The 14,196-nt window shown below is 44.6% G+C and overlaps 1 long non-coding RNA gene across 1 annotated transcript in view; it reads left to right on the forward strand.

The window, feature by feature from the left end:
- Positions 1–1,659: 1,659 nt before the first annotated feature.
- LOC118591819 overlaps positions 1,660–14,196 on the forward strand; it is a 63,178-nt gene continuing 50,641 nt past the window's right edge. The window contains exon 1 of the long non-coding RNA XR_004946028.1: positions 1,660–1,841. This is a non-coding gene — a long non-coding RNA (uncharacterized LOC118591819). The remainder of the gene's footprint in view (positions 1,842–14,196) is intronic.

The raw sequence follows: 14,196 nt of genomic DNA on the forward strand, positions 1-14,196 counted from the left end.
TGATTCATGACTTGATCTCAGCCTCTGCCCTGTCACTGTCAACACAGGGGATCTTCTCTGTTAAGATTGTTGACAGGATCAGACGAAACAACTTACTGCACAGTTCTGTCAGGGGCTAAGTACTCAAAAAGTAAGGAGTTTAATGCAAATGAAGTCGGTAAGAATGAAAGGCCCCGTGTAGAGCTGATGGGACTGGCTTTTTGCTGTGCCAACTTCACATGAAACAGGAGTCCCTAGTCGAACTGTTTCCTGAGAGAGGAATATGGAAACCCCCTTTATGCTGAGGGTGGCCCAATACCAGCTACCTCTGCAATCCAAATGCCCAGCCAGGTTCCCTTCCTACCCAGGCTAGCCCTGCCATGAGAGGTCACAGATGCCCAAGAGTGTGGCATGCATTCTGCCTCCTCCCTGTTGGTGGTGTGTACTCTGTACAAATACCACCTTATTACCACAGAGGCGGGTTTCTTGGTGCTCAAGTTTGCTCACAACCATTAGTTGGTACATTGAAAAATGAAACCCAAGGATTTCTAAGAAATCTAAGCAACCCTAGAGCAGTTTTTCAAGCAAAAAGAATATTAATTGGATGCAGACCAGAACCCCTCCAAAAGTGATTATAGTTGGTTTCTGGATGACTGCTGGAAAGCTTGTTGAGGGAAATTCAGAGTTCATGGATGTATATTTCTGACAATTCAGAATGAAATAAGGAAAATAGCCATGTCTCCGTGGTTTGGTCCAGTGCAAACAGCCCACCAGACTGAACCAGCATTTCTTAGGATTTCCTAGACCGGTTTGCCATGGTTGTTTATGAGTGACAGTGAAGGAGTTCTGATAGATTCCAATTCAGAATACAATGTTTCCCGTGGTGGGTACTGGACATCGCCCTAACAGCATCCCCACAGTACTCTGAGGCCTGAGGAAGAGGGGACATTTGTGGTTGGAACCCAAGTGTCCGTTGGACAGAGCCTAGGGGGTGGGAGGGAACGCGAAGAATAATCCTTATGCCTGGTCTGTGTGTACACAGTAGGGAAACCTCTCCTCTGGGGACTACCATTCTCCTAGTTCACAGCCCCCTCTGCTCCCGGGGTGGTGTGTGCCTGAGAGAAGTCGGTGCAGACAGAGCCCTGCTGCTGCTGCTGCTGCTGCTGCTGCTGCTGCTGCTGCTCTTTCCAGTTGCCAAAAGAAGCATCACATGGGGAGGGAGGGCTAACTGTCATAAGGATTTCTCTCCCCTGCCACACAATGCCGAAGCTTCTCTCCCTCTTTTTTTTTTTTTTGAAGAAGTGCGTTTATGACTGATCGCTCAACACCTTGTTGGTTCTGATTGCAGAAAACACACCTTATAAATATATGATAACCATCCTGTAATAGAGAGTGTGACAATTTACTTCACAGTGCGTTTCGGGCTGCTAATTGATCGTTTCAGTCCAGGGACGATTTGGAATAAATTATAGCCATCAAAAGGATATCACAGCTCATTTTGGTGGAAGGCTTTCCACGTCGCTTCGCGTTCATCTCCGGAAGAGGGCCGATTACACCCGGCGGCGGGCTGAGAAGCAGGGAGGGAGAGGCGGAGGCGCAGACGTGGCTGGTGGGCGGAGTCTTGGCAGTGAGGGGCGGGATCGGGGCGGGGCGGGGGCGGGGCCAGGGAGAGGGCGGGGCCCGGCTGGCCTGGTCCTCGCGCGCCCGCTGCAGCTCCGCGGCCCGACAGTAGAGGCCTCCCTTCCGAGGAGGCGGCGCAGGCTGAGCTCGGCTACCCGGCGAGGTCCCCGCACGGCCGGCCGGGCGCGGTGTTCCCGGGCCGCTGTCTCCCGCTGCAAGCGCGGCGGCGCCGGGTGTCGGAGGTGAGCGTGGCCCCCGGGGCCCTGCTTGGGGCGGGTGCTCGCGCGCGGGGCTCGCCTACCCTCGGCCCCGCGTGCGATCGGGGGAGCAGGGCGTCGCGGACGCCGGCTCGCGGGCGGGAAAGCGCGTGGGGCGAGCGCTGACTCGGGAGCGCCGGGCCCCCAGCCGCCGCCGGGTCCCACCCGGGTCGGCCCGGGCGGAACCACGGCCCCTGCGCCTCGGGTGCTTGACCCTGGCTACCCCGGGGTGTGCGGCCCGCGCCCTTGCCCACCGCGGGGTCGCCACCTGAGCCACCCCAGCTCACGTGTGGGCCACTGTATGGTGATGGTGGAGCAGACAGACCCCGAGGCCGACCTGCTGGATGGGGTTGGAATTGGGGAAACCGTGCTGTCCTCCTCCGGTCGCGAACCCTTGACGGTCCCCAGCCCCGCCCAGGAGGAAAGAGGCCCTTGGGCTCCTGTAGCGTGTCCCTGTGCCCCCAACCGGCCCTCTTACCAGGTGCTCGGTGTTGTTCTGTTGTTTGATACTATCGCGCTAATTCAGTATGTCACTCTAGGACAAAGATGTTTCTGTGGTGACTTTGACAGCAATCATCATACCAAGCTATTATGAAAGGTGATATCAGTGCGTTCTGGAAAGACCGATAATACAAGAACCAGTTCTTGACACAGAATCTCCTAAGGAAACATCTGAAGCTATCAGTAAGAGGCATTTTAATTCACACACTCAAAGTATTTTGTGCTTGGTTGACATCTTTCAAAATGTTGAAGTAGGAACAGTTACCATTTTTTTGGGTACTTATCAGTGTACCCACAACAGCCCCATAGGAAGGCGGCTTTCTCTTGTTCTGCCATTCGTATAAAGTAAGGAGCAAGCAGGTATAACGTTATGGGACCCTTAAATAGTCCACAGGAAGTTAATGAGAGTCTAGGAGACCAAATGTTTTTCTGAAACTGGAGTAACTGCAAAAGTCAAACTCAAACTTAAATGCTCTAGCTTGACATGTGGCTGTCAGGGTGGCATTTCCATGGACCAAATCCTGGGGAACGCCAACTGTGGGGTTAGTTACAGTTAACTCCATGAACACTGACCATGGTACATGTATTTCTCTTCTCCTCCATCTATGCTACTCTGTAAGTGTCATGACTTCACGTCACAGGCACTCTACTCAACTTTACCAATGAGCAGGATCACTACAAGCACTTAATAATTGTTAAAATGTAACATTATTTCCTGGTTACAAAAACCAAGAAATATTATTATTAAAGAGCTAAAGACTGTGATCTTTTATTTATACCCAGGGAACAGAACATATCAAGAATCAGAAAACTTTCTCTAACTTTTGTCCTTGTCACAGAAGCATGAGTTTTGCTTCCTCAAACTTTGTAGACAAAGTTTAAAAGACTTGCATGGCTTAAGGGCTTATCATATTCCTTTAGCTATTTTAGAATTCAGTTTTCCTAAAGTTCTTCCTTCTATGGTATGGTGCATTACTTAGCTATATATGAATGAAAGCTCTAACTTTTTAGTTAAAATCAAAGCCACTTATCTTTGTTTTTTTAACCCCAAGTCCAAATACGAATTGCATACAATGAAGTCACTCAAACAAAACACACCCTAAGTAGTCATGCACACACATGGTTAAAGTTAACTGTCTTAACAGAATAGGGAACACACTCAGTATATTAACTCCAGTGATTTGTAGTTATAATTTTTCTTAGATAATGCTTGAAATCATTCTAAACAGAAACTTCATCCTTGAATATCAAAATATTCTGTGTAGAATCTGAAAGATGCACGTAATGTAAAATTTTGTTAAGTTCAGTAATGAAAGAAGTTAGTAATAATTTTATTCCTAATTACTGTATAATCCCAATAATTAATACCTAATACTGTAGTGCTGAAAGTCTGCAACTAAGATATGACTGTAAACTGTATTGTAACAACTATACCAGAACCTACACACATAGTATGGTGTGTTCTTACTCAACTAACTACCCGAGAAGCCTGTCATGTTAAAACGATGCTTCTGTCACTCAGCATCTTTTGCAGCTCTTCATTAGGCGCTGTTTTTGGCACCCATAAACACATCTTGTTTGACAAGTCGTATCTTCCTTTAGTGCCGGAAGGAGACAGTGTATGACCAAGCCAGAGCAGTGTTGTTTGAGTCCAAACAAACTGAAAGACAAGCGGATTGCTTTCCTGGGTGGCTTTTAAATTAGTTCTGCAGTTAGTTTACCGATACTGTTTGAAGAATGGCGTCATCATTGGAAGAAGGGTAGTTGCCAAGGGACAGTTTGAAAACAAGTCCTCATTTGGAATTATAAATTGTCTTTAACTGTCAATGAATTATTCATTCAAGAGTCGTGTACATGTGTACGTGTACGTTGGTATATACTGTGGAGACAGATTGCTTCAGAAAGCTATATTATGAAGATTTTGGTTGGACCAAATATAGTTGACACACACCTATAACCCTAGCACTTTGGAGGCAGAAAAGTGGATCTATGTGAGTTTGGGTCTAACCTGGTCTATATAGTGAGCTCTTGGATACACAGTGAGAGCCTGTCTTAAAAAAAAAAAAATAGAAAATAAAATAAATGAAAAAGACTTTGGTTGGTTGATTTTGGATTTTTATGAGAGTTCGTAATTCTGGCATGACTTTTAAAACTATAATATGTGGTTGACTTTTTTAAAATCATGATCTAATGGCTAAAATAGGGCTGCACTATAAATGTTACACTAAATTCGTGTTCTATGTTCCTTGAACTAAAAAAGAACAAGAGTAAAAGATTCCTCAGCCATCCTTAGACTATAAGTAGATCTAAACTGTGAGTTAAATCATTTGTAATTTTTAAGTTTGTTATGAATAAAAAGCATAAAGTACATATGTAGTAATAACTATATATTGTTGTAAATAATCACCTCCTACCTACTACAAAAACCCCAGAAGCATGAAACTCCTAATCTTTTGAACTAAACCCTTAGGATATTCAAGGCCAGAATGTGGTAGAAGGGGTGGAGGGCAGCAGAGGAAGAGAAGAGGTAAATGTAAGGGCTTTGAAGTAGTTTAATTCTTTTGAAGGGAAGACTTAGAATTGCTTTCCCAAACCCCAGAAAAAAAAATTTAGAAGTTGTATAAATAATTCATATTCAACTCCAACTAAGACTGGAAAATCAAGAAAAGCATAATAATATAGTAAGAAGAAGAAAAATATAATTAGCTGAGTAAGAATTTTTACAAGAGTCCAGGCCTAGTACTTTCAGTATTATAGAGAGGGCTATGAGCTTATTAATGAATAGTACCAATACAGTGACTTAGTTATTGTTCTTTTGTTGTGGTGAAACACCATGACCAAGGCAAAAAGAAACATTAAAGTCAGGGCTCTCCTACAGTTTTGGAAGTTTAGTTCACAGTCATCTTGATGAGGAGCATGGCAGGCAGGCAGGTAGGCTTAGTTCTGGAGCAGTGGCTGAGAGCTACATCTGATCAGCAAGTTGCAGGCCAAGATAGAGGTGGGGGTGACAACTGGGCCTGGTATGGACTTTTGAAACCTCAAAGCCCTTCCTCAATGACACACCTCCTCCAACTAGGCCACACCTCCTAATCCATCCCAAACAGTTCCACTAACTGGGGACCAGGCATTCAAACATCTGAGACTGTGGGGACCATTCTTATCCAAACCACCACACCCAGTGATCAGGGGAGGTGGAGGGCACTGGACAAAGATGAGGGAACTTTTCTGCTTAAACAAAGTGTTACAAATGTTGGTGCTCTTACACGTGGGGAGACCAACGACAGAGAAGTAACCAGTAAGTGCCCAAAGTCAGACAGAGCTGAAGATTCACCAAATTTGAATTCGGCAAAACTAATGTCCTTCTTTCAGCTACATGTGAAATTCAGAACTTTCATTCATGTCTGCTATGGTAAGCTTTGATATGGAAATGGACCACCCCAGTACATGTAGCAGGATTGATTCCCTGATAGGCCAGTGAATAAGGTAAACAGAGGCAGTTCTAGATTTTCTTTCTGTGGAATGTCCATGTGCTGTTTGCCCATTAGGAAAACAACAGCCTTCATTAGCAGTGAAGGGGAAGAACTAGTTCCCCCAACACTATATGGGGGTGTGTGAGATCTTGGCTTTCCTTTTCAGATACCCTGAGAATGATATCTGCTTTTTTTTCTTCTAGATTTAAGAGTCAACCAGATGCTTTTAAATATTAAATCTTGTACATTCAATGTACAGCTTCATAGGTAAGGTGAGTGGTAAGGTAATAAGTAAACTTGGTAGGCAGAGCTTGAAATCCATCTCTTTCACATAGAAAAGTTACTGGCTTTAAGTTTACAAGATCGACATGTAGATCATAAAATAGAATAAGTGAGCCTAAGAATTGCAAAATACCAGGTGAAAGAAAGTCCTGGTTCAGCAATGGAGACTAGGCGTATCATGTCCCAGTTCTAATACTAGAGGCATATTTTAACTTTCCTGAAAGACAAAATGTGAATAGTGGTAATATTCATTGTCTATTCCTTCTGTGAGAGGACGTGAACAGAATTACTTAGTTTATTAAGTGCTATGGATGTGCAGAATTTTGTGTGCTGAAACAGTCTTGGTAAGTCAAGGTAAGGCTTGTTGACTCAAATTACCCAGGTCTTTCAAACAAAATATAAATGAAGATGAAACATCCTTAGGAACTTGGGAGAATAGACTAATTTTATCAGAGTCTAGAGACAAGTGACTAATATAGGATAGTCAGTATACTTCCTTTCTCAGATTCACAAGTACCTTGTCATACTGAGAGAGTGCTATTTGTTTTGTTTTTGTACATTTCTAAAGACCTGCTACATAGAAGGAAACCAAAGCTTCCTTCATATCTTCAGTCCAGACCTGCAGCAACAGTGCTGGCTGCAGGGACCGTCTCCTGGAGAGAGCTGTCACATCCGGTCTAGATCTTGTTCTTTATTTTCCTCAACACTTCTTTCAAACCCCACTGCCACACCCTGATGTGAGAACAAGAAGCCGGCTTGAGTGCCACACATTGCCTCAGGTGACTACCTGTGAACATTTATGGTCATTCTTCCCACAGACACACTAACAAGAAGTTAGCACATGTAATCCCAGCATCTAGAACAGAGGATCAAGAGTTCAAGGCCAGCCTTGGCTACTTGTAGCAAGCTTTCTTGTCAGACTACTTTTGGACCCCTAGCCCTCAAATAATGACCCGGAGACTATTAATGATGAAAGTTTGCCATTTAGCTTAGGATTGTCACCGACTAGCTCTTATAACTCTAATTAACCTGTGTCTATTAATCTACATTCTGCCATATGGCTCTCTGTACCTCCGCTCTGTACCATATGTCCAACTTCTTCAGAGTCTCACTGCACCTTTCTGGTGTAATCTGCAAGCCTAGATTCCTCCTCCTCTTCCTCTCTCTCCCTGAAAGCCTGCCTGTCTCTCTTGCCTAGCTATTGGCCATTCAGCTTTTTAATAAAGCAATCACAGTGACATGTCTTCACACAATGTAAACAAATATTCCACAATAGCTACATACCAAGTTAAAGTCAAGCATGGACTCGTGAGACCTTGTCTCAAAAACAAATTGTAGCAAAACCAACCCTCCCACAATGTGTTTACCTTGTGTTCTCATTTTCTCTGATTTTCCTCTGGGTACAGAGAAGACACCAAAGATGCAGTGTGAAGTCATTTCTCCCCTGTCTCATAGAAACAGCAGTACAGATCTAGGAGCATCTGTGATTCCAACATGGAGCTGGGTCCCTAGAAAAGCAGGGAGAGAGGAATGTCCTAATCTATACCCACCCACCCTTCTGATGAGCTTCAGGATCTAACCTTCTGCAGAGTAAAGGCAGCACCCATTCTCAGGGTTCATGACTAAAGAGGTATTTTCCAAAAGTATCCTGCAAACAGTAGCATGTCACTAGTTCACACTGTATGATACGTCTGAGCCAGGACAGTAGTAACTGCAGAAAGGGGGCATTCAGATGCTCTGTGTTTGAATGTTAAATTTCCTGCACTCTAGCTGAATGGCTTCAGTGGATTTCTTCTCTTTTTCTTTTCGTTTTAATTGTTATTTTATTTGTTTTGTTTGTATGGATGTTTTGCTGGCATGTATGTCTGTGCACCACATGTGGCCTGCTGCCCATGGAGGCCAGAAGAAGGTATTGGATCCCCTGGAATTGAAGTTATAAATGATGATGAGCTGCCATGCAGGTGCTGGGAAATGAACCCAGGTCCTTTGGAAGAGCAGTCAGTGCTCTAAACCACTGAACCATCTCTCTAGCCCTTCAGTGAATTTCTTTATCTCTTTGAGCCTCATTTTGTCTACAAAATGGTAATGATGACAGTATGTACTTTTAAGGAATGTTGTGCACAAAGTGAATGATTGGCAAAAGAACGGTAATAAGCTTTAGCGAGTAGGAGAGTTATCTCACAAATATCAAAGTCTCCTCTTCAGGAAGCTTATGCTGTGGTTGGAGGAATCTATTGAAAAGAAAATTGTGGTGCCAATTTTGATACTGAAGAGGTCATCAGTTGGCCAGAGAGAAGAGTGGTAGCCCAAGGTATCAAGACAGATCCGAGACTGTCTGAGTTTGGGGGGGTAAGTGGAGCTCAGCTTTATAGGGTGGGAGTGAGGAGATACTGTAGATAGCGACCAGAAGGGATGGTCAGAACACAGTACAGTAGAAGTGTGAGAGCATGCCAGAGTGGAAAACACCAGCTCTTAAACCAGATTCATCATCCAAAGAATCCTGTGCTGAGACCTTAACTCACCGAGCTCAGTTCCTAAAACCTTAAAGTGGATTTAGTTGTGCCCACCCCATTAAACTGAAGGAGTCAGAGGAGAGAGTGGCTGCATTGCCTCCTGTAGGAACGTAGTGGAAGATCAACCAGACTGACTGGTTGCTGCTTAAGGGATGGGAGAGGGCTTGAGGCCGACTTACAGATCCAGAGCTGTGAATAGCCAATTAGAACCGTCAGTGATTTCAAGTAAAGGAAGTTTGGAATAGTTCATCTTGGCATTCAGAAGACTATCAGAGGAAGGAAGGGTTCATCCCGAATGTGTGTGATCAGGGCCTAGATAGGACAGTGTCAGGGTTACCCCACCTTAAACTGCTGTGCTGTTTAGAGGTCAGTGTGTTGTAAGGGATGGTAGGGTCTGTTTGTTTTTGTTTTGCTTGTAGATTTCTAATATTTAGTGTCAGTTGTTCAGAGTAAAATTAGAATAGCTTTGTAACTGTGGAAAAGTGAGCTTACTTAGCATCTAGGCAGTATAGCAGGTAAAAAGTTACTGATTCTGGATAAACTTTCAGCTTTTAAAACAGTCACTTAAAAAGCCCTTCTCCCTTTCTCAGTCTGAACACCTTAGCTTCGGAGAAGACACAAGAAAAGTCTACTATTGTAATTGGGAGTTGAAGGTTAGTGTTGCTATAAAAGATACATTGGGACAAATGGGGGGAGGAGGCAACTTGGCATCTTTGATGAATTTATTTGGTGTTAATTTAATTGGGTGGTAAAAATCCCATTCTCTCTCAGGAGTTAAGAAATGATTTAATTAAAAACACAAACCCAGGAAATAGGGTTCTAATGTAATTCATTTTATTGGGCCTTGTTCTCTCCCTGCTGTTTCGTTTTGTGTCCATACAAGTTCTGTAGTGAGAAGACAAGGCAGATAATTACATTTCTAAAGAAAATTGCGCTGATTATACAGGCTTCAGTTTTTAAAATATTAGGCAATCCTAACTGCGGTTAATAGGAAAGAGTGGTCTGGCCTACTGCTGATTACCTGGCCTTTGCCGCCCTCTCATTTAGCTGCAAGGGCAGCAGTACGCTCGTAGCTTGGCCTCAGGCTCTGAGATACCTGAATTGTGCCTTGGGAAATGTGTGTGAAGGGCATTCTGTGTGTGGTTGACAGACACAGGAAGGAGGTAAGTGACGAGGAACATCGAGACTTTGAGGTCAGAGGCAAACCAAACTGGCTCAGTCCAGTTGCTGCTGAGCAAGTGCAAGGGGATGGACGGGCTTGAGGCCCCATCTTCTGAGTTTGGTGAAGTCTCCTGCTGGGGTGGGGCAGAGGAAGAGCAAACAGGAGGTGTGTCCAGCTCTTCCTGCCCCTTCACTCATCTGGAAACAAAGCTGTGAGAGCCCTGACCCAAGGGAGGAAGGGGAGAAAGCAAAAGACTCCCTACTTTTTAATGGAAGATTTTATGAGGACATATTGATTTTGGATTTCTTGACATCCATGCCCCCATAACAGATCATCCAGAATAGTCCCTGGATGGAACCTTGGGTAGAGACGGACAGCGTTGGGAAGAGGGTCTTCAGGGGCTTGTGCCATTAACTTGGCTGAAGGGCTTCATCAGAAGCCAGCCTCATTTCTGTTGTAGACAGCTGGCCTTGGAGAAGGCCTCCATGCAGATTGCGGTCTTGCTCTTTCTTACAGCCTTTGCATTCTGCTTGGAGGGGGACCTTCCTCTCTCCCTGCCCCCTTTCAATTAAATGGATTAATTACCAGGCGTTTAACTTTTTGCCAGACTTTCATTATACCCAGAGTTGTTGCTGAGTGGCAAAGGGAAGTAATAACATTCGCAGTGAGGGGCAAATCCTGCTAATGAACAAATTAAAGTTCAAACAGTGATCCAAGTTCACAACCTCTCCGTGGCGTTCCTCTTTAATAAGAGTTATACATGTTACTTTCCTAGCTCCTTTCTCCTTTTTTATTACTTTTTAAGCTTTTCATCAATACTGCTGGGGCATATTTGAGGCTCCCAGCCTTCTAGCCCTGACAATGACTCCAGCAGTTATAATCCTGTCTTAATTTGGCAACTTTTGTAAAACACATAAAGGGCTCAGGGTCACCTTTGGTCACCAAGGCCCTGGGATCCTGTAGCTTCCACCTCCTGCCAGGACTGTGGGTTGCGTGGGCCACTCCCCTAGTATTCCAACCCCCCACCCCGACAGTCAGGCTCCAATGACCTAATCCCTCCACCACCACCCCATCACCCAGTCTCCCACAGCCACTAGTGATCAGCACTCTGGTTTCTCTGGTCTCATCTGCAGCTGTCCTGCCCTCCCAGGCGGTGGGCGTGCTGTAGGGAGGGGAATCTGTGAAGGGAGGAAGACAGGCTCTGAACTACAAGTTAGGAACCTGTATGGGGACCAGACTGAGGTCGGAAAGATGCCTACACATTCATTCCCTACCACATGCTTCTGGCCACACTAGTGGCACCTGCTTGCTCTTCCAGCCCCTGAAAGGAAAGCCGGGGAAGGGTCTGGTGTCCATCTACTTCTCCCTTCTCTATCTGTGTGTGTGTGTGTGTGTGTGTGTGTGTGTGTGTGTGTGCGCACACACTGTGGATTGCGTGGGGGTCCTTTCCACCTCAATGCCCGGCTTCTCACCACCATCCCCTGAGTGTAGCTAGATATAATCACCATGACAACTGCAATCTAGGAGCATACACATAATAGAGATGAAATAGACAAAAGATTAGCATGCCATGAAAAGTACAATAAGTTTCTTATTTAGCATTTAGATAACTGTCTTTCCTTCAGAGCAAGCTTCAAAGTTCAAGCCAGTTTAGACCAAGAGGATTAATTCTCTCTCCCGCATGCTTCATTGAATCTCTCATTACCAAACTTTGTCTGTATTGATGTAAGATTTGATTGAAGATTAGAGCATTTAGCAAATCTTGCTTTTCTGCATGTATCAGGTCCTTTCAAGCACAGACTGTGGTGCCCAGTGGTCAATACCCTTACTTTTATCCAGTGTCTGCTTCATTTAAACTTAATCAACTCCATCAATGAACTGGAACAGGGAAACGTCCCTGTGGTAAGAATGTTGTGCTTTTGTGGGATAATTCTTTGCTCTTTCCAGATCTGTTGGCATTAAACCTAAAATTGCACTATGATGAACTTTTTTTTAATCAATATGATAATGACAATTGGGCCTGAACACTCTGGTAGGAGTTATCACAGAGCAGGATCTGGCCCCCATTACCAAAACAACTTGTGGTCTGCAGTAGTCTGACTCCTTTTGTGTGGTTTTAATGCCTTTTCTTTTCTGACATTGAATATTGCTCAAGCTAGAAAATGATACATCTTTGTAGGGAAGGCTCATATGTCACAGCCAGAAAGTGAAGCAGACCGATTGGCTGTGTGAATTATCTGACTTGCTGCAGTGAGTTATTTGCACTGTTTCCCTACCTAGTCAACAAGTTCCTAAGGTATAGTGGAGATCAATCAAAGCTGACAGCCTTCGTGTGAAGGCTTTACTGTGTAAATCTGGTGCACTCGCCCTAGCCATGCCGGCCCTGGCATCTGTATATCATTTTTATACTGCTACCAGTAGGGCAATTTCAAAAGTATTTGCAAGGAAAATGCGTGTCCCCATCTGTTCCTGGAAGCATAAATGTGCCACCTTCAGAGGGTTTTCACTGGTAATCATATCTTTAATGATCAACAGACTAGTGATATATACCTTTCCATAAAATGGGGTTTTCTTCACTTTATTGTGATTGGCTGGAATAAACAGCTTTTCCATATGTTAGGGAGATAAAATATAAGATTAGAAGAAGTCGTTTGTTGGATAGTAAACAAAAGAAACAATTCATTCCAAGTAATCTTTGAAAAGAAGCAACGACAAAATTAAGTTGCAATAACAGAGCATCTGAGGCCCCACGTCAGGGAAACAGACCTTGTTCTTTCTTGGAAAAGGAGCCGTTTAAGGGCAGGAATGCAGAGGCTTCTAGGAGGCTCTGGTGGCTTCCTGTGGAGCCAGGAGAGGGAGAGAAGGATGAGGGAAGAGGCCGCAATCGCATTTGTTTGTTCTGTCTCTCTTGCAGAGGTCTCTTTCTCGCCCTCCTATTTCCCCTCTCCTGCTTTTCAGCACTCCCCCCCTCCCCCGCAGCATGCTGGGTAAGCTTGTGGGGGTGTTCAGGAGGATGCCACCCTCGGGACTTTCTCTTCCGGTCTTTTAGCGAAATGGGGGTGGTTTGTACATTTCAAAATAATGCTTCCTGAGACGGAGATTTCTCTTGTGCCACAGAAAAGGAAGGCAGGAGCTTTGGGACCTGGTGGAGATCTCCCGGGAAGGCCAGCTCTTAGTTATCCACCCCACCTGTCCAGGTCACAGTCTGCAGATGCATCTGGGGTCGACCCCATTCCCTTCCCTCACCCTATGCACCTCAGTTCTAACTTTCCAGCACAGGGCCAGAGGCCTCTTTCCTGATGTAACCCCATCAGCTTTGGGGAGCCACTTTGGCCAAATCTGAGATCTTTTCCCTAGTGACGACCTGTCAGAAGCCTCCAATTCCATTTTGTCTCAAGAGCCAGGAGAGAATTGTTAGTTATAAGGCAGCAGGATTTCAACAATGCCCCAACCTTCATGCTCTTCAGAAAACAGGTATAAGCCGTGTGGACTTGTTTTCCTACAAGTAAGAGTTGAGAAGCAAGGGTGCTGTTCCCTACCAGCACGGAGCGCAGACCCAGCCACTGGCTTATGGTTATGTGTCCTTTCCTAGTATGTGTCATTACAGGCTTTCCCCTTAGGATGGAGAGGAAGAGCAGGGAACTACATCCTTTCTGTCTACCCTTTCCATTCTACAGGATTTCTTGCTCTCCCGAACCGGGGCTTTCATGGCAGCAGGAATTTGAGCATAGTCTGCAGGCAGGACCCAGGCATCAAGTCCCTGCCAGCATCTGGCACCTGACATGTTTGACTTCAGACCCCAGTAAAGCTTAGAAACAGCCAGAAGATGGTAGAAAAGTACTGAATCCAAGACCATCACCAGAGAAGGATGACGTAAGCCATAGTGTCGAGATTTGCCTTATCAATTTTCTAATTTTAGGCTGGATTACATGTAAACAAACAGATTTAGAAGTTCAGAGTGACAAATAAATTGTAATTTGCTTGACTTTAGGCCAAGTTTATTCTAGTACCTCACTTAAAACTAAGAGAAAGAGAATTGTGCCTGCTTTCACATGGCCTTTTGAAAGAGTGCAGGTTTTCCATGAATTTGCTTGCAACAGAGAAAATTTCGCCACACATTGTATGTGAAATGTAATTTGCATTCCTTGAAGAAACTGAGCTTCCTTGTTTCTCTGTATTTGTTTGATGCACAGCTTTTTAAATTGAGTATCTCTTACTTCTTTGCAAAAAGTGAAAGTTAAAAACCTCATTTTTTTGTGAAAGAGGTAAATCTTGATGTTTGTTCCCTTGTCTAGAAGATGAGGCTGTCATTTGTGATTGAGACCATTTCACACTGTCTCATGTCACATGGCTGGAACATGAAACGTGAATACCTACACCAGAGTAGAAGTCACCTGCAGAGCTTATCTTTG

The sequence above is a fragment of the Onychomys torridus genome, chromosome 10, assembly GCF_903995425.1.
Source record: "Onychomys torridus chromosome 10, mOncTor1.1, whole genome shotgun sequence".
NCBI classification, from domain to species: Eukaryota; Metazoa; Chordata; class Mammalia; order Rodentia; family Cricetidae; genus Onychomys; species Onychomys torridus.